The sequence below is a fragment of the Meleagris gallopavo genome, chromosome 19 (assembly GCF_905368555.1).
Source record: "Meleagris gallopavo chromosome 19, MGAL_WU_HG_1.1, whole genome shotgun sequence".
NCBI classification, from domain to species: Eukaryota; Metazoa; Chordata; class Aves; order Galliformes; family Phasianidae; genus Meleagris; species Meleagris gallopavo.
In genome coordinates, this window is record NC_139422.1 from 5,949,174 (window position 1) to 5,966,810 (window position 17,637).

The following is a 17,637-nucleotide window of genomic DNA, read 5'->3' on the forward strand; positions in this document are numbered from 1 at the left end:
AGTGCTTCTTCCTCCTTGAAGGTGTTGGGAGACGGGGATGCATCAATGGTTGGAGCATCTTCAGGAATGTGAGAGCTTTCCCTGAGCCCTCAGGCCTCCAAATTCAGCCATAAGAGATTTGGGAAGGAGCAATTATTCCTGGAGGGGCTGCAGCCAGGTGGATCTGAGTGTCTTCTGCTTTCAGTTCACCTAACAGATGAATTAGGAAAAAGCCTCATGGGGGGAAACGGGCTCAGGGGGCTGCTGCCAGCATCGTGTGCGCTCACACAGCTGGGAGAGCTGCAGCAATTGCATTCATGGGCAGCTCCTCCCCGCACCCTAATGCTGATGGTACTCAGCAGCAAAAAGGGATTATAATTAGGAAAATAAATGTACAAGGTGCCTAGGAAAGTAGCAAATCTGGATTATATCTGTGGGCATATGTGGGAATCACAGCTGGGGTGTCCAGTTCCTGCTCCCCAACTGAAGCATGTGATTTATTTAAACACTTTGTGCACTGGTGACCTCTGTGATGAGTGGGATTGCAGGGGGACACGTCCTTTCCACAGCAGGGCTGCCCGGGGCTGCTGGGAGCTCCTCTCTGCAGCCCCAGAGTGACAGCAAGGCTGTGATGGGCAGGAAAGTGCAGGCACTGGCTGGCACCCAGGGAGAAGGTTTGTGGATTTGAAGGCTCGGGAGCATTAGGGAGGCTGTTTGTATAATCAATGGATATACAGATGGTGTATATGTATATATATATATTTATATCCAGGCGCTTGGCTAATATAATTTATATTGGAGTAACAAAAGTCACTCACCCTGTCCTGTGCTCATGAGATGAACTCTGATGGAGCAGATCTCCAGAGAGATCCTTTCCCACTGGCAGCCAGCTCTTAAATGGCTCTAGGAGAGGTGCAGCCAGGCTCCACCCCTTCCTGCACACAGGTGATTTGCCTTCACCTGTGCTCCCCTGGCTGACTCATCGCTCGCCTCAGGTGATCAATCAGAGGTTCAGGCCGTGATTCAGCAGCCCCATACACTGTTACACAAGATCTGTCTGTGATAGAGGGGTTCTGGCTCTAGTTCATCCCTTTTATTCTCTCTGGGGTGATAAAGGGACCCACAGGCTTAACCAGCTCCCCCAGCACAGCCCCAGCAGCTGCAGACTCTGAAGAATCTCCTACTCAGAGACCTCTCCCCCAGTCAGGGAGACCAGCTGTGTGACTGACCGTCAGTTGAGTTTTCGCATAATAACTGTGTCATTCCCAGGCTACAAATTGAATATATTGGGCAAAGCCTAAAGGCACAGGAGGGCTCCTTCCTTTCCCACAGGCACACACTGCAGAACCAGGGAACCTGAAACAGACACATGGCTGGGGGCTGTGGGTGAGCAGGTGACCAAAGGGTTTTTTTTCTCCAGCATCGACTCAAGGGCCTCAGGTAATGTCCTCCAGGTAAGGAACACTCGGTGCTTCCCAACCCCGTGCTCCATCGAGGGCTGGGCAGGCACAAAGGGTGCTTTGCTCCCTGCCTTGCTGGGATCGGTGTCAGCAAAGATCCCCACGGTCACTCCCCAGGATGCGAGAGTCAAAGAGGATTAAGAATCCCTCAGCTGATCACATTTATTTCATTATTTGAGTGAAATCCCTTGTAAATACCATCCCCCCCTCCCCTTTTCTTTTTATAAAAATAGAAGGCAGGGAAGAATTGCAGATTTAGGGAAAGTAGGAGTTGTATAAAATCCTTAACCTCTTGCAGCCTGAGCAGCCATGAGGGGAGATGCTCCTCCAGCCCCCAAAGCAAGGTAAAGCCTTGGAGCTGAGCAGGGAAAGCCTCTCCGGCAGAGAGGAATTAGAGCTTGGCCGTGATGAAGTGCTAATTGCAGCATTGAAACAAATTGGCTCAGTGGGCGCTGGGTGAGTGGGATCGCACCTCAGTGCTGGGGATGTGGTTAAGTTCTGCACTGTGGTTACTCTGGGTGGATAAGGATGGATCTGGGGACCTGGGCATTGCACTGGGATCTCAAGTGGTTTAAGGATTTCTAACAGCCAAATTTCTAGATTTATTTTTAGCCAAATTTCTGGCTTTCTCTCCCCCCCAAACCACCCTGTCCTTGCTGAGTGCCTTTATTCCCAATATCATCTCCAGGCCCTATCTGCTTTCTCAGCTCCTGCCAGGACCAGCAGGCTTCTGCAGAGCTGAAAAGCCAGACCTGCAGAGATTAATTAAAATAAGAGCAATGAAGTTGGAGCTCAGAGCTGCAGTGATGGATGCTAGTGAAACACTTGCCCAGAGACCAACATGCTCAGTGGTGTTTTTCTCCAGCTGAAGAGCTGTGCAATAGTCACACATGTGGTATAAAGGAACCTGCTGCTGCCATCTGGGTGCAGGTGCCCTGTGAGGATGCTCTGTCCCCGTTGGGATTTGCACCTCCAAGCTGCCAGTGCTGGTTTGTCACGGTTTGCTTCCCTGGGCTGCAAGAGGGTTTTATTTGGTTTAAATCCTAAACCTAAAGATGTGCATTAATAGCACAGCAGTGCATAGCCTTCGTGGCCAGCACATGCCGGGGGTTATGTAAAACACAGATTAATGGGAAATAGTAAAATAGGGGAGCACATGGAGGGAATGACTTGGGAAGCAGGCAGGAGGGAGCCGGCAAAATTAAATGAAACCCTCCAGTGTGGCTTAGCTGCCCTGTCCCAAGCAGATGCATAGGTTTAGAAAGGCTTGGGGTTGTCAGAATCTTTTCCCACTCCTACTGCTCCGTGATAGGTGGAAGAGAGGTTCCCAAGGACATGAGGGATGCTACAGCAACCCCAAGCTTTGCAGCAGGTGCAAGGCAGGAGGGAAAACAGCAGGTTTGGGGCACTCTGCCTGTGGGAGCACAGGATCGATGGGAGGATGCCTGTGGCTGGGAGGAAGGCAGCTGGGCTCTGACCATCAATCACGTCCTGCTGGGAATGGCTCGTTGGGCTGTGGGATTCCTGGTGGCATTCCTATTTTCAAAGCCTCCTGTAATAACAGTGGCCGTTGCTCCGTTTCCTTTCTAGATAACCTTTTTCCTGCTGCCCAACATGCTTATCTGCTGCAGACAGACTGGCAAGATGAACAGGAAAGCTGATAACTTATCTCTCCCTCTCAAGGAGCTTATTTAAGTGCTGGAATGTGTCGCAATGGTAAATGATTGTTACAATCCAAGTGAGGTACATGGACATACAGGCAGGCCCTGCTGGGAAGCAGCACCTATATAGGAAGGAGACCCACAAGACTACAAGATTTCAAGGCTTTTCCATCTTTCATCTACCTAAAGACATCTCCTAAAATGCAAAACATTTGTTTAAAACCAACGTGCTCCTCCTCTTCAGCCTGTGGTTTAACACTGTTGGCTGCTCCTGGGTGCATGTGGTTCCTGTGTCTCTCTGATATGGCCTATCTGTGTTTGTCTGCTCAGCATTGAGCGAGGGGTACGGCAAGGGTTATTGCCATATCTGCATAGCACCACACTGCTCCTGCTCGCCCTTCCATCCAGGCTCAGCGCAGGAAATAGTAGGATGCTAACATGTCCATAGAGGTAGATAGACTGGAGAACTATCGGGCTAATTGAAATGAGCTGGGCTTACTGCTCAGGCAGCCCGATACGAAGGAATGAGACCTCTCTCCGGGGATGCAGAACGCAGCAGAGTCTCAGCACTTCACTTCTTTCAGCCACTGCAAGTGGCAGCGACAGCAATAGCAATTGCAGGCGCTGGGGGCTGAGCGCTGTGACAGCAGAGAGGACAGGGAAAGCCCGTGCTGTCAGTGTGATGTCCCCAACAGCTGCTGCGGAGGGGAGCAATGGGGTATTTTGGTCCTGTCCCGGGTGGAAAAAGAGATGGTGATGCTGGGTGCCAGGAGCACTGCTGGGGCAGGGTTCGGGCTCAGGTTGCTCCTGCTGCTCCAGGCACACAGCAGCCTCTGGAGAAATCGCACCTTGGCAATGCACACAGCTGCCATGGGCTGCTGCATCGGAAAGTTAATCAGTTCCACATCACTGACTGCTTTTCCATTGCGAAGCAGAAGGAATTGCCATCCCAGAGCAGAGCTCAGCTTGCCCACGTTGCAGGGCTGAGGGCTTCAGCAGGAGCACAGGTGACACTGTGGCAGCCAGGATGAGACAAGCCACTTTCTGGGACATCTGACCTCCAACCTGCAGCTTTTATCCTCCACAAAACTCTTGCAATTAGACAGAGCAATGTGCACGTCTACAAGATCTTCCACATTCTCTTTGTGCTTTTTAATGTCCCTAGCTCCATCCCTTTTGGTGGCAGCAGGACAGCAGCCCCATCACAGCCTATTTGGGGGCTGAAGTGAGGACCCCACAGGGAAGTAGGACTGCAGGCAAAGGCCATGATGCTCATTTGTCTCCCTACAATGTGATCCAGTTTTGTTGACAGGCAGTAGGGCTCCAGTTGCCATTTCCTGCTGTAGTTCATGGGGGCTGAGCAACGAGCTGGTGATCCAAACATGTCCCAGCAGCTGTGTGTCCCTCTCTTGGAGTGCCTTGGACCATCAGGATGGGGCTGGGCAGCCCTGCAGGCAGTGTGACGCCTGAGGGCACCCGACATCAGCCCCCACCTGGCTTTCCAGTTGTCCCTGTCAGTGTAGAAAGTAGGAATTGGGGGGGAATGCATCTGAGCTGCTTGGTGCCTGTATCTTGTGATCCTGAAACCTAAGAGCCCCCTCTGACTCAGCAGGTTATTAATAACCCCCTGGCCGTGCCTCTGCTGCAGTGCCTGTCAGTCCTGGCATCGCCTGTCTGCTCCATGGCCAGACAAATGTGTGCCCTGGGCAAGGTCAGGGGCTCCTTCCCACCCCATCCTCACCCACAGGGCTGGGCAGAAGGTGTGTGAGGGCTCTGGGCATCCCCTGAGGCCACCCATGCCTCATGCCAGCACAGGAGAAGTTCCTGGTGCTGCTGAAATCAGTCTCATTGCACCTGTGTCCCAGGACTTCTGTTTTCTTTTACTTAAAACCAGTCCAGTGCAGGCTGCAAGGGAGGTGAATTGGCTTTTTTGGACCAGAGCATCCTGCTTGCCTATCCAGGTCTGAGGTACACTGGGGTCCCCACACTGCTGTGCGATTCAAGTTTCCAGCTGTACTTGATCCCTACGTCCAATTGGGTGCACTGGATTCTGCATTTCTGCTGGACTGCTTTGGTCCTCCTTTGCACACACTTGCCAGGGCTGTGAGGATAAAGCAGAGGAAGCACAGGGCCCTTAGGGGCCTTGCAGGTAGGTATGAGACCCGAGGGGAAAGAATGGTACAGTGATACCCCAGTGATGATAAAGGCCAGGTTTGGGCTATTCCAGCTGGAAAGTGAGCCAGGCAGTGATTCCAATGCCTGGTGCTCATTAGCCAGATTAATTAGTACTCCCTGGGCAGGTTTTAATTAGGCAAGTGATTCCTTCAGGCCTGGAGCAGCCCTGGCTGCAGCTGGAGCATCACTTCCTTTACCTTTTCCCTTCTTTCCCTCCTACACAGTTCCTGGACTATTGCAGATGCTGGGATCTTACTCCGTAACACTCCAATGGAATCCCTGAGGTTTTTGCTCTTGTCACCATAATTTTTTGGGATACTATTCCTGGCACTAGGAACAGCATCCCAAACTGCTCTGATCTCCCCCTGCTCAGGCTGTTCCTGGCCCAGTGGCTCGTGGCAGCCTTAGAGGAGCTCCCAGAGCCCTGCTGGGAGGAGCAGCTCCATCCATGGCGTATCCTCCTCCTAGCCTCATCCCTGACCCTTCTTTGCTCTTCTCTTGAGCCCATTGTACAAACGAGCCCCTGTCCTTGATGGGGACCAGAACTGGAGAAGGGGAGAGCACAGATTTTCCCACCAGCCCTTTCCCTCCTTTCCCTGCTGCTCTTTCATCCCTCCCGCCTCCCTCATTTCATTTGATCTTTAACATCCCATCCAACCTAAGCCGTTCTATTTCCACCTTCCCTGGGCTCACCCTGTCCTTCCCCAGCCCCATTCCCACCGCCTCGTGTCTCCTCGGCCCAAGGACGAGCCGTGGGCTCGCAGGGGACGGGTTTGTCGCTCCCCCTAGTGGGGACGCGGCAGGATGTCGCCGGGCTGGGGGGACGAGGGAAGGGTCCCGCGGGTGGGGGTAACTCCGCGCTCGGTTGTGCCCCCACCGGCGTAATGCCCCACGTTCCATGCAGGAATCCCAAAGGATTCCCAGTCGGGAGGTCCCGCTCTCTCCGGGTTGGATCTTCATGGCCTGGCAGAGATGCTCAGATCCCGCTGAAATATTTAGGAATCTTGTTAATAATTAAAGGACAGACTGAACTCGCGGGGGATTTGGTGAGCTCTCATGAGGCAGAAGAGGCAAATGTAGTCAGGAGAAAAATGGTTCGCTAAAGCGTAGCGGCATTTCATAAATTCTCCATGGAAAAAAAGGAATGCTGCAGCTCTGGAGGTGTTCCAAACAATGACCTTTTCCTGGAGGTGAATCCCACAGCCTCTGTTAATCACAAGTTATCATTTCAGCCTCTGTTAATCACAAGTTATCACTTCAGCCTCTGCTTGTGCCGGATGCATGCGCTGGCCAGGCTGTGCTGATCCCATCTCAGATCAGAGCTGTGCTTTCAGAGCCTGCTTGCTTACAGCATTTCTAACAAAATCACTCATTCTCATTAGCTTCATCACGTTCAGAGGCAGCTGTTAGTTCCCTTTGGCAGGGGGAAGCGAGATATTTTTGAGCTGTGAAAGAACAGCTGTCTTGCAGCACATGGAGCAGGGGGATTGGATGGCTGTGATGGAAAGTTGGAGCTGTGAACCCGAACGCCTCCCTGAACTTGTATTCCTACCACATCTGTAGTCATTTGTAGGGTTTGAAGGTAGGCAAAAAAATGATGTGAGAGTTTAAATCTCAATTGAGTATTAGGCATCGCAAATCATAGAATATCCCAAGTTGGAAGGGACCCATATGGATTGTCAAGTCTAACTCTTCAAAATACTTTTGATAAATTGGAGGCAACTGGATTTTCATCTGCCCATGTGCTCAGTTTCTGGGAGGTTTGAACCTATTTGTCCATGCAGCTATGCTAACTCCAGCCTGAAATATTGGGCTGCTTGTCCTCAGAGTTGGTTGTGGTTTTTATGACTGAAGTGAATGAAATAGCATTTTCTACAGTGTGTATGGGGGGGGGGAGGTTGTTGTTAAAGCATCCGTATTGGTTCTCCAGAGGTTTGGCTCTAGTGTTGCTTGGGACAATTGCTGATCTTCAGTTTAGAGCAAAATAAAGCCCATATATTTACCTAACCCAGAGGCCAGCTTATGAATTGCTGTAGAAGTCAGACAAGTTGGTCTAATGCAGTCACACGTTGCCTTTCTCAGAAATATTTCTTGCACTTTGAGATGCGCTCTCTAGGATCCTATGGCAAATAATTGGATTCTGATATTTCCTCCCTTCTCCAGACCCTTTAATAAGGGGAGATTTGGCAGATATTGTTTACGCAACCATGGCTGTGGGAAGGCTTCCCAGTGGATGTAGTAAAAAGGAGTTTCAGCTTTTAGGTCTGGATGAAGAACAGCCTTGTTAGCCTCTGAACAGCACAGCTGAAGGGAAAATCACCCAGCCAAGAGGAGCAGAAGCTGTAGCTTTGTTTTGCAAGTCACATCCAGGGAGAAGCTGAAGTGATGGCTGATGAAGTGCCTCCAAAATACGTGCAGTATGAGGCAACTGGTGTTTGGTTCTCACTGAAGGCAATGCTCAGCACTAAAGGCAGCTGAAAGCAATCCACTTCTCCTTGGAAGAATAGTTTCTTCCTTTTAATCATCCTTGTTTTAAACGACTTTCTTTTTTAGTGCCTTCAGTTGTCATTTGAGTTTATCCTTCGGGCAGCCAGTATTCGCTCAGTAAGGGTGGTGTAGGTCTGCAGACTTTGAAGGATAAGCAATTGTCTGACAAATGGAAACACTTCGATGGCATCTTGTTCGTATACAGAACCTGCCATTCCCAGGGGCCACAAAGGAATAAAGAAAAGGAACAGCCTTATGGGATCCAGCAGCTAGGAGGAGCAACAGCTGCTTGGATCTGCTCCTGCCTGGGAGAACTGGGAAACAAACCAGCAAATCAGATGGGCTGAGAGCCCCAGCCTCGGTGGGACAGGAGTCAGTGGGTCCATCATGCTCTGGCAGTGAGAATTGAGTGAGAATAGGAACTGGATGAACAATTGATGTTGTGGAGGAGAAAAAAAATGAATATACTCTGCAAACCAGCTCTGAAAGCAGTGCTACTGGAATTGTGTTGCAAGACCCCAGGTACCTAATTAGCTGTACAGTGAGTCCCTGCCACAAGTTGGTGTTAATGAGCACTGTGTTGCAATCGTTGCTTTCCCTGAACATATTTAACCCAGTTTGGAGGAATAACCAAGATTCCTCTGTTTTCTTACTCTTCTCCCATTCCCTGCCTTTCATACTGTGAGCTTAAAGAGGTGAGAGGCTCCAGCTTCCTGTCTCATTGGAACACTTTTTTTTTTCTTCTTCTTAAAAACAATTTTATGAAAACATCTCCACTGATATTAAGCCTTAAATAAAAGGGGGAAAATAAATCTTTTGTAGCTGCAACTGAAGGTACCCTTATTTTGTTTGACGCAGCATCATAAGTGGGATTGCAGGGACCTGCCTGAGCCATTCGTGTCTTCCCTCCTGCCTCATCTATTTGACAGTTTAACTCTACTCATGTTCCTCCTGACAGAGTCTGGACTCTAAGCCTTGCTCACTTAGTTGTAGGCCTGGATTTCCCTGTAGCAGTCTCAGACGAGCTGTGGAAGTCAGTGCAGGCATGAGGCATGGCTTGATTTAGACAACTGAATTTGAAATGGATTTTCATGCTTCAAGGCATAAAGCAGCCCCTATCTTATGAGATTATAAAGCATGTTCTTCTGTGGATAGGGCACTCCACAACTGCCCACCTTGTTTCTTCTGCAGCAGCTGATGTTGGCTGCTGTCTGAGGTGGATGAGGAATGAGAAGGACCACGATCTTACCCCATGAGGCAAATGCTTGCTTTGTGTGCTCTGAGCGGCCTCTGGATGGCGTGCAGAACAGGACTGTTTGGCTTTTTCCAAAGGAACTGATGTTTTGTGAATGACCATAAGGAGAGTAAGGGCCTGTTTTGTGCTGCAGGCTGTCATTTACAGCTGAGCAAAGTGATAGCAGAATGGCATAAGAGCATTTAGCCTTTGGTCTGCTGTAAACCAGCCTGAATGATGCAAGACATGGCTGAGAATTTATAGATGTAGAGCAAATGTTTGAAGAAAAAGCAGAATATAATAGCAATTCAATTAATTCTAGGAAGTCTTAGAGTGCAAGTCATTTCTGTAGATCCAAATCCTATACCAGGGTTGTAAGTCCTCTGCAGTGGTTATTTTCTATTTGACAGGATTCTTAATTAGTGGAAGAACAAAGCACACAGCAGGGTTCCTGCATTCACTTGTAATTAATCCTGGGAAGAGGAAGCAGGAGGTTGAATTTTACTCTCATGCCCAGGGGAAGTTTGCTCAGCTCTCTGGAAGAGGTCAAAAACCAGAGTGGGCAGCAGAATGGATCTTGCACAGAGCTGTGCACTGAGCTTCAACCTGGCAAAACCTGTTCATTGATTTCTGCCTAGATCTCCTCTCACCAATCCCATCCTACTCACTGCCATCTGTTGCGGGTCTAATTCCACCAGTGAAACCAGTTCTGATTTATACACCGGCAGGTGAAAAGTGCTGCAGGACATTTCTAGAATGGCACAGGAATTTGTCACTTCATGACAAGGTTTTTTGGCATCCCCACAAACCAGGCTGTGTTGGAGACACTCCTTTCTGTGATGGTAACAGGTGGTGGCTTTTCACTGTTTAGACTGTACAAAGAAGCCCAGTCCCAGTGCAGTCCTGAGCCACGAGACCGGGCAAAACTCCACGGAGTTGCCTTAGCATGCTGCTGGACAGAGCTGGAGAAGCTTTAGTTTGCAGGAACTGCAGTGTACACACATGATAATGAATGTGGAATTGCCTTTCATTTGTTTACTGCGTCCTTTTGATCTTCACAACAGGTTGTATTAGCGTTTTCTTTAATTGGCACATCAATTCCCTTGGCCTTGGATCGTTGCCTTGGAGATACACCAGAGACCTTGGGAGAACTGCTTATTACAGCAGCAGGTGTGCATAGCGCTGACCTGGACAAGTTTGTGAGTCACCTGCCAGTGGCTTGGGTTGTAGGTGGCTGTATGAGTCACTGAAAGCGAGGGGATCCCACAGTGCCCAGCTCCTGAAGGGCAACACTAATAATGCTGTTGGGTGTTTGCTGTTATGGCTTATCAATACTGTATGGTGGGAGGTCAGCAGTGCCAAGAAGGAGGGTGGGCTCCTCTGTCTGTTAGGAGAGAAGTAGAGGGCATTGATAAGCCCAGAGAGAAAAAAATTGATGGGGAAAGTGAGAAGAGATGCCAAAGGGAAAGAAGCGGTGCGATATTTTGTGATAGAGATAGAGGGGATCCAACAGCCAGGCAATGGGTTTTGTGCATCTCTGGGTAGCTCAGTGCCTGGCAACTTCAGTAGCTGTGCAGATGAACCGTAGGAACAACACATATGGTCCAGAAAATGGTTCCTGCATTTCTTCCCTCTGTATCACTCTCAGTGTGTTTGAGATCAGACATCTCTCATGAGCAGCACACTGGATCACAGGTAAGTCAAAGGGTGAGCTTGCAAGTGGTCAGTTCCCCTGAACATGAGCCCAGGTGTTTATTTCATATATATATATCCACACACACACGTGTGCAGATACAGAAGTGATCCAGTATTCCTTCATGATTTTTGCAGGCTTGGTTGTCACCGCAATGACATCACCAAGATGGTTCAAACTGAGCAGAATTTTGAAACTTTAGTGCCACCTTTGAGGCAAAGCAGGGGAATGTATCACAATCTATGCAGAGATCCAGAAAATGTTACATAAGGCTAGATTTTAAGGATTTGTAGTGAGTTTTCTCCAACCAAAAACACCCTGGAAGGACTTGCTTGTCATTTTCAAAAATGAACAGATATTTCCTGTAAATCCATGGCTGGTGCATTACAACATGCAATAGGGAGAAATGAATATAACCAGGAGAGGTTCAGGTTGGATATTAGGGAAAAATTCTTCCCAGAAAGAGCAGTCAGGCGTTGGTACAGCTGCCCAGGGAAGTGGTGGAGTCACCGTCCCTGGAGATGTACAGGAACTGTGGAGATGTGGCACTGAGGGATGTGTCAGTGGGAATGGCGGGGATGAACTGGGATTGGAACAGGAGAACTTAGAAACCATTTCCAGCCTTAGTGATTCTGAGTCTAAGAGTGTTAGAGGACAGGGATGGAGAAATAAAGGGGGAAATGTTTTGTCCTTACATGTGAGGTGACAACTCCCAAGATTTAAGATGCCCTGGATGGAGAACTGTACTTCACAGCAATTTCTACAGCATTTTCAGTGCAAAGATCCTGCCAGGGATGCTGCTCACACTGTGTTGACCTAAAGTTCTGCTCAAGGCTGAGGAGGGACTGTAGGCCTCATGAGGCTGCTTGTATTTTATGGCTGGGTAGAGTTCTAGTCCAGAGCAGGACTGCCTGTCTTGCTCTACTGAGTTTGTTTCCATCATCACTGAGAGAAGAAATCAGTACCTCTGGAATGAAATCTCCCCAAGGAGCCAACTTCCCCAATGTCTGCAGACAGAAAAGGCTCTGATGGGACAGAAATCCCAATGGCCATCACCCTGCTGTCCTAACTGGGGCTTCCTCACCAAGGAGGCACCTCCATGGACGGTGACCCCACCACCCCCTGGGCAGCCTGTGCCAGTGCATCACTGCTCTTTTGGAGAAGAAATGTTCGCCAATACCCCCCTTCTGGCATAATGTGAGGCCATCACCTCTCATCCTACCACTGTTCCCTGCGAGCAGAGGCTGACCCCGCCTCACCACAACCTCCCTTCAGGGACTGCAGGGAGCAATGATGTCTCCCCACAACCTCTTCTCCACTCTGAACCATCCCAGCGCCCTCAGCCGCTCCCACAGCGCTGTGCTCAGACCCGCACAGCTCCATGCCCATTTCTGGACACGCTCTGGAGCCTCGATGTCTTTCTAGGGGCCCAGAACTGAACACAGCGCTGAGGTGCAGCTCCAACACTGCAGGCGGACAACCCGCTCCTGGCCCCGCTGACCACACTACTGCTGATGTAACTACTGATACTACTTTCCCTGGTACTCAGCTCTAGTAAGGCTGCACCTGGAGTAGTGTGTCCAGTTTTGGGCCCCTCACTGCAGGAAAGACATTGAGGCCTTGGAGCTCGTTCAAAGAAGGCAGCAAAGCTGGTGAGGGGTCTGGAGCACAGGCCTTATGAGGAGCGGCTGAAGGAGCTGGGATTGTTCAGTCTGGAGAAGAGGAGGCTCAGGGGAGACTGCATTGCTCTCCATAAGTACCTGAAGGAAGGTTGTAGTGAGCTGGGGGTCGGCCTCTTCTCTCGTGTAACTGGTGATAGGACTAGAGGAAATGGCTTCAAGCTGCACCAGGGGAGATTTAGGCTGGACATTAGGAAATACTACTTCTCTGAAAGAGCAGACAGGCACTGGAATGGGCTGCCCAGGGAGGTGGTGGAGTCACCAACCCTGGAGGTGTTCAAGGAATGTTTGGATGTTGTGTTGAGGGACAAGGTTTAGTGAGAACTATTGGTGATAGGTGGATGGTTGGATGGGATGATCTTGTAGGTCTTTTCCAACCTTGGTGATTTTGTGATTCGGTGAAATGCAGTCCCCCTGGGGGCACGTCTGCAGCACGGGCAGCCCGAGCTCAGGGCTGACAGAGCGGGGTAAAAACGTCGGCGCTGCACGCAGCTGTGGAGCTATGTGCCACCTGGTGGGCTGCTCTAGGTGACCTCACTGTCCATGATGGCCCCGCATGTGACCCGCCCCGCTGGCTTTGGGGGACCGTCTCCCCCACGGCTGGGCGGAGCAGGAGGCGGCCGCCGGGCTGCAGCTCGGCCCCTTTCCCTCCTTCTCCTCCTCCGCCATCTTGGGTCGGCCCTCAGCCGCCGCTCGGCGGAGCCCTGCAGGCGGCGCTGTGAGGGCGGCGGCGGCGGCGCGGTTTCCTCCCGCGCGGGATTGACAGGCCGGGCCGGGGGAGGAGGAGGGAGCGGCAGCGAGAACCCGTATCGCCCCGCATCCCGCCGCGCAATCCGCCGCCATCCGTCGCGCCCCGCGCCCATCGCCGCTCGGTACCCGGCTCCTCAGGCGCTCCCGGCTCCCAGCCACCCCCGCAGGTGGGTATCGGGGACCGGCGGCTGCCGCGGGTATTCGGGGTGGTGAGTGGGACTGGAGGGGGGGTGGAGGAGAAGAGGAGGTGGAGGAGGAGGAGGAGGAGGAGGAGGAGGGAGGGGAGGGTGAAGGAAGGTGGGACGAAGCAGCCCTAAAATGGAGCCGGGGCCCGGCGGCTGCGGCAACCCGAGCCTGGAGCTCGCTCCCCTCCCTGGGGCCGCCTCATTGTCCCCGAGCCGCCCCCACCGTCAGGCCCGGAGCTGCGGTGCCCGCCTGGGCTGTGCAGGCCGCGGGGCTGCGGGCGGCCGTGAGGATCGCGGCTCGTTTGCTTGGCCACCGTCTGGAGTGTGACACAAAGATCTTGTGGCGCTGCTGCTGTGTGCGTCTCGACAAAACAAGGAGGGGGAGGCTGGGATGGATGGGGGTGGGAGGGGGGACATCCAGAAGGCTCTGGGTTGTTTTGTTGTGGTGCTGAAAGGTTACTGGGAGAGCTGAAATGCCGCCTGGTGAGAGGGAGGAGGGGGGTTTCGCCGAGGAAAGAGTTGGTGCCGGTGCTCGAGGAGTTGTGGGTGGGTTTGTAAAGGTGCTCCGGCTGCTGGAAGGGGTTGGTCGTCGCTGGGTTCTTGGGAGCGTGGCTGCTGCAGGCTGTGCGGTGGCTCTGAAGCGGGCCCTGGGAGCGTGCAGCGCCGAGTAGGGTTTGTTCAACAGCCCTGGCTGTGAGCGAGTGCAATTTTCTCGTTTTGTGTGAATGTCAACAACCCCTTCGTCTGTGGAATCAAACCTGACCGGGTTTGGGCGAGTGGGGAGTTCTGGGTTTCCTTAGGGAAGTTGCTTTGATTTGCTCTGCAGGTTTTTTTTGTTGTTTTTGTCCTCTGAACGTCAGAAGGGTTTGGATGGTCTTCTCGGGATGGGCTTATCGAACGTTTGTGTCTTTGTCACTGGTGTTTGGGGTGATAAGGTGATAAGGAAATGCTCAGGACCTCAGAAATTCTGTTTCTAGGAATAGGCAGTGAGTGCAAGCAGGTTGCAGTGTCTGCATCATCAACTGAAGTCGGCCCAGAGGGAGGCCATCCCACCGGTTTCAGGACCGAATCGAGGTTTATATGAAACGTTTTGGCTTGTCTTAGCCCTTGCCTTGTTGAAATACCTGTCTGTGTTTTTCACCTTCATTGAAATGCTGTATGTGTGTTTGATCAGGAGTTCACTCAGCATCCTTCAGATCCTTGTGGGTCCATGGGTGATGCTGCTTCTTTCAGGGCTGTAGTAGTCAAAGTGGTTCTTCCTAGCTAGCAGAATCTATTTTGGGGGCATGATAAACAAAGACCTCTCCCATATGACCTCTTCGAAACGGCTTGGTGCTTTCTTTCTATAGTTAAAAAGTTCAGATTAAAAATCGTACTGACAAAATCACAAATGCTGCTTGAGATTGGTGTTCTTAATTCTTGATTCCCCAGATCGATAACATTCCTCAGTCCAAGTACATCTGCTGATAGCTTTATGTTGGTTTTGTGCTAATTGGGTACACACAAGGAATATAACTTGATTCCTTTCTTATTCATAGGCACTTCCACTGGTCTGGTTTTCTGCATGTCTGTAGTTGACAACACGTCACGCATCTTAGGATGTTCCAGTGTTCACTGATAAGAAAATCTGTCTGCAGGACTTTGGATGTCTTTCCTCTTTAAAATAAGAACATAGTAAGCATAGGTGTTTATACAGGTTTCCAAAGCTGGCATTATATGGTGCTCATCACATACTTTGCATGGAATTTTTATTTATTTTTAGTTTATAAGAACTATTTTTTTTTTCAGGGGAGGAGCCCACTTTTTTTTTTTAAATTCAGACATTTTTCTTTGGTCACACAGTGTCAGTTTTGATGAACTGTTGGCTTTTTTTTCTATTTTTGTATGTGCATGAGAGCTTGGGAACAGTAAGTAAGCAGCCCGTACAAATGCTGGAAAGTAGAGACAGGATTTAAAAATGTCTTGGTTTTAATAAATATGAGTAATGTTTCTAAAGATCCTTAATAAAAGGTTTTGACTTCTACAGTGACATTTTAATAAAACCCTCTATTAAAGCTTTCTGTAGTGCCTAACTTCAAAGGCTCATTCACTCCAACAGCCTTCTCTTAAAAGGAGGAATGGCGTTGTGTTTTGTTTGAGCCTGATGCAGCGTGCCCTGCTACCTGAGTGGTGGTATAAAGGCAAGTCCTCGGTGCAGAGAGCTCTTTGCACAGCTCCCAACTCCTGTGCAGTGTCCTGCAGGCTGTCCAGTACGGGGTGCTGCTGGTGAAAATCAGGACAGTGGTTTTGGCATGTCTTCTAGTGCCTCCAGTCTGCCTGAGCCGTATGACACAGAGCCTTTTAGATCATCCATTACAGAATCCCCACCTGCTTAAGATTCAAAAGCGTGAGTTGCTCAAGGCCTTCATTATACTCACCTGAGTAATTGGAAGTATTTGAAGGGAAGCTGGGCTGACTTCTAAGTGCTGCTGCGCTGAAAATAATAGTGTAGGTTTTTATTTTATGATGTTACTCTGCACAAAGAGATCTGGCTCTAGTGGGGTTTCCACTTGTAATTCCATGTTTTCTTACAGGAATAGAAGTGATATGAACAGGGAGAACTTGCTGAACACAGGACAGTATTTAGGGGGAGGGTTTATTGCAAGCGCTCCAGTTGTGGTCATCCCTTTTCTTCACTGTGTTCCTCCTGTGTTCTGCAAGCTGGCAGTGGCTTGATGTCTCAATATCACTCTTGCTCTTCTTGCTATTCATACCTCGTAAGTGGGTTTTGTTTTTCATGTAGCACTGACTCATTCTCCTAATAGGTCGATAATTTCACAGCTCCTTATCACCAGTTTGTCACTGGGAACAGAAGGAATGCAGTCGGGTATCATCAGGCCCTGAGGTGAAAGCAATGCAGACAGGTAAAAGCTGGGGCACGTGCAGTTCTCTCCTTCAGCAGAACATATCTTTCTAACTGTTGAAATTAAATGGCTTTGTTATGAAAGTCCTGATAGCATATGTCTGGAAAGCACCTTATGAAGGAGACAGATGGGTACTCAAACTGCCCAGTTTGTTTAAAGAAATGTTCTATTCCACAGGAGAGAAATGGGGCTGAAGCAAAAGATTTTATTCATGATATTAAGCCTTGCTGAAATTGCTTGTTAGTAACTTGTGCTGGCATTCAGGATGTTCTGTGTGTGTACATACTTCCTCTGCAAAGATAACAGAGAAGAGAACAAACCTTCTGGGAAGTGTGTAGCTGTAAATCCTGTGTGCTGTGTGTTATTTTCCTTTGGGAGCATTGGAGCTGTAACTCAGGTGGGCTGGAAGTTGGCATGGTAGCACTGCATTACTCCTTGTCTAGCTGTGGCATTTGGTCTGTTTTGAAGCTGCTTGGCTTGATGTACTGTGGGGTCTGTGAGGACAGGAGAAGGTTTGGGGGTGTTAAGAAGTGTGTGTGCTGTTCTGAAGGGGCAAATCCACTGTACGTGTTCAGTGCCTGGTATTGAGCACCTACGTTTAGCTGGAAGAGATGAGAGCTCACTGTTGCATCTTTCAGAATTACAGAATCTAGATTGGAAAAGATGTTCCTTGATCATTGAGTCCAACCATCTTAAGGGACTATAGATGTTAATTTATGGAGGACTACCGAAAGCAGACTACCTTTGGTTGCAAGAGTAAGAAGAAGTAATGGCAGGATTTGTAACAGGCAGAAATGAGAGAGGAGGACCGGTGGGCCAGACTTAAAGTGTGGAGGCTTAAAAAGGAAACACCAGGGCAAGCAGCTGAGGACTTGCTTAATGGCACACTATGATATGGCCAAGAGGACTTTATTCCAGTGCAGTACTTGAAATGTGCAGGGGGCTTTGGGTTAGCAGCTGGGAGCATCCTCAGTAGCCTTTGAAATTCAGGTGAGTGGCACAAAGAGGGGCAGACTGCAGTATTCACAGAGGCGGCATTCTGTTGGAAGGGATTTGGTGGAAGAGTTCTTTCTGGGTTACTGTTTAAATGTTTTAGACACCACATTTGCTGTTAATGGTGCAGCAAAGAGCAAACAGGTTTGAGGAGCTCGTGTTGGGACTTCTCCTCCCACAGACACTTTTTGTGTGGGAATATAGTGATATTTTTTTTGGAAGTGTTCTGCAGTGGGGTAGGTTCTTCAGCTGTTCCTACCTGTATGTGGGCTGGGAGCCCCGTACAAAAGCCTCAAGTGCTCTTGTTCAGAGTTAGGAGTGGGCTGCAAAGCCGGCAGGAGAGTAGGGGCATGCTCAAGAGATGTTTCTTAATGGCTGAAATAGTACAAAGTGTGGTTTTATCTTTTTCCTAAATAACCCAAGAATTGAGCTCCCACC

The 17,637-nt window shown here is 49.8% G+C and overlaps 1 protein-coding gene across 10 annotated transcripts in view; it reads left to right on the forward strand.

Moving 5' to 3' along the window:
* Positions 1–13,030: 13,030 nt before the first annotated feature.
* PRRC2B (proline rich coiled-coil 2B) overlaps positions 13,031–17,637 on the forward strand; it is a 48,038-nt gene continuing 43,431 nt past the window's right edge. For 4 of the 10 annotated variants that reach the window (XM_085239260.1, XM_085239263.1, XM_085239265.1 and 1 more), the window contains exon 1: positions 13,033–13,285. The gene's annotated coding sequence lies outside the window, so the exon portion shown is untranslated. Of the gene's footprint in view, positions 13,286–13,416; positions 13,660–17,637 lie in introns of those variants that run through there. The other 6 variants (XR_014887274.1, XR_014887275.1, XR_014887276.1 and 3 more) reach the window with 3 other exon arrangements.